Here is a 2535-nt window from a genome sequence, read left to right on the forward strand (position 1 = left end):
GTTGATTGTGTCAATGTGAGCACTAAGTTGAGCACCCAATTGAGTAACGGAGTCCACTTCATGCTTTCCTCCTCTAGTAGCCTTGTAAGGTCTACTATATTGTGAGTTATGGACCGCCATTTCCTCAATCTTGTTCCATGTTTGATTGTCATCAACTTCGGTGAACATTCCATTTGATCCCATATTGAGAATGTTCCTATAATCTTCATATAAACCATTCCAAAATTGTTGTACCAAAAACCATTCGCTAAGTCCATGGTGAGGACATGAGCGACAAATTCCCTTAAACCGCTCCCAAGCTTCATACAAAGACTCTTCATCCCTTTGCTTAAAACCCGTAATTTGAGCTCTTAGCATGTTAGTCTTTTCCGGTGGGTAGAATTTTTTGTAGAAAGCTAGAGCCAACTTCTTCCAAGAATCTATTCCAAGGGTGGCCTTATCAAGGCCCTTCAACCATTGCTTCGCGGTGCCGATTAAAGAAAAAGGAAATAAGACCCATCTAATTTGGTCTTGAGTCACGCCCGTTTGAGAGATTGCATCACAATAGTCGCAAAAGTTTTCCATATGAGAATGAGGGTCCTCACTAGGCATCCCCCCAAATTGGCTCCTCTCAACTAATTGGATGAAGGCGGACTTGGCAATAAAATTTCCGGTTAGATGTTGCGGTGTAGGAGTACCATTTGGTAGATTCTCCTCGGTGGGTACGGAGTGTGACGAGAATTTAGGCATTGTAGGTGGATTTTGTGGGGTATTGTGTAATGGGTTCTCTTCTCCTTCTATTGCGAAAGGATTGACAAACTCACTAGTGGGTTGAACAACTTCACTAATACCTCTTAAATTCCTCCTAACAAGTCTCCTATTGTTCGTCAAGGTTCTTTCGATTTCACGGTCAAAAGGTAACAAATCACCTTGTAACCTTCTAGACATGCAAAATATCAAACAACTCGAAAACAATTAGAACAAACCTTGAGGAGTTTTACTTCCCAAGGCGAAGAAAGACACAACTAATAACAATAAAAAGAAATCTAAATCAAACAAACACCGTCCCCGGCAACGGCGCCATTTTTGATGCGAGTCCGTTTCGTGTTCACAAATTAAGATGTGGTCGTTGGGTCACGGTCGAATCAAAACACAATTTATAGCTTCACAAACAACTCTACAATTAGTAAAGAGGCAAGTAAAGGTCGGATCCCAAGGGACGGGTATTGAAATGAGATTTCTATTGCAACTAACGGTGTCTAAGGGGTGTCACAAATTGGGTTGATGTAGAAGGTCACTAAACTAAAATAGCAATGAAAATAAACAAGCAAGATGAATTAAAGGGGTGTAAACAATTGATTAAAGGCACTAGGGTGTCATGGGATCATAGGGGAATCATGGGATATGATCATACAAACATGTTCTCAAATTATAAGCAAGCAATTATTGTTGTGATGGATTGAGTTGGGTTATATCTTACAATCCTAGGATAGTTTGGGTCCCGGAGCCGAATCGATTAGATTGTACAACACCTACAAGTCGACTTAATCTTCCCTACTCAACAACATGCATGGTCTAATGAGACTCGTGTTGGGTTATGTCTTACAAGTCTCATTGAAAAGATAGAAGATGATAGTAAATGCAAGGATTCATAGGCTTAGCATTTCATCAAATATAACATGTGCATGAGTTGAGATCAAAACAAGCAAGCAAATAAAACATGAAAGCATATTAATTTAAGCATGAATCATTCCCCATGTTGGTTTCCCCTAATCACCCATTAACCCTAGCTAAGAGACTACTCACTCATTATCATGTTGATCATGCTAGCAAGGTTGTCAATCATACCAACAATATGAAACATGATGAATAAATGAAAGTAATTAACAATAATTAAAAAGGGATTAAGAGATTATACCTACTAATGATTCCAATAATAAAGCAAAGATAAAAGAACTACTTGAATGCTTGATTGAGAGGTTGTCAATCTCCCAACAATAACCCAAATAATCTTCAATTACCCAAAATAAAGGATGAACAAAAGAGAGATTAAAGAACTAAAACTTGGATTATAACTTGATTAATACTTGATTACAATATTAAAGAGAGATTTGATTGATATTAACTACTCTAATTATTGATAAGAAGAACATGCTCCTCTAATTAGACTAATGGGGTATTTATAGTGGAAATTAGGGAGGATGCATTAGGGTTAACTAAGGGCTAAACTAGTAATTACACTTTTTAGATTGAGCAAGGAGGAGCCGGTATTTTTCGAGAGAAGGGCTTCTTTCTTCGTAGCTTGGAGAAGACAATTCGTGCTGGAGCCGAATCCGGGCGGAATAAGGTCGGGACGGGCAGATTCTGGCGTTGGAATCCGAGCGGATTCAGGGGAATCCGAATGGATTGTGGAGGTGGAATCCGAGCGGATTAGGGCAAAGCCGCTCGGATTGTGCTGCTGTGGGACGGACGAATTGGTGACAATCCGCTCGGATTGTCACTCAGCAACATATCTTCTTCTTTTCTTCCCTTTTCTTCATAAATTCCTTGGGGATT

General features: G+C 39.4%; 1 non-coding gene across 1 annotated transcript; it reads left to right on the forward strand.

Moving 5' to 3' along the window:
- Positions 1–250: 250 nt before the first annotated feature.
- On the forward strand, positions 251–357 carry LOC141634645 (small nucleolar RNA R71). Its single transcript, XR_012539371.1, has one exon. It is a non-coding gene; the product is annotated as a small nucleolar RNA R71 (small nucleolar RNA).
- The last annotated feature ends 2178 nt before the right edge of the window (positions 358–2535 follow it).

The sequence above is a fragment of the Silene latifolia genome, chromosome Y, assembly GCF_048544455.1.
Source record: "Silene latifolia isolate original U9 population chromosome Y, ASM4854445v1, whole genome shotgun sequence".
In the NCBI taxonomy this organism is placed as follows: Eukaryota; Viridiplantae; Streptophyta; class Magnoliopsida; order Caryophyllales; family Caryophyllaceae; genus Silene; species Silene latifolia.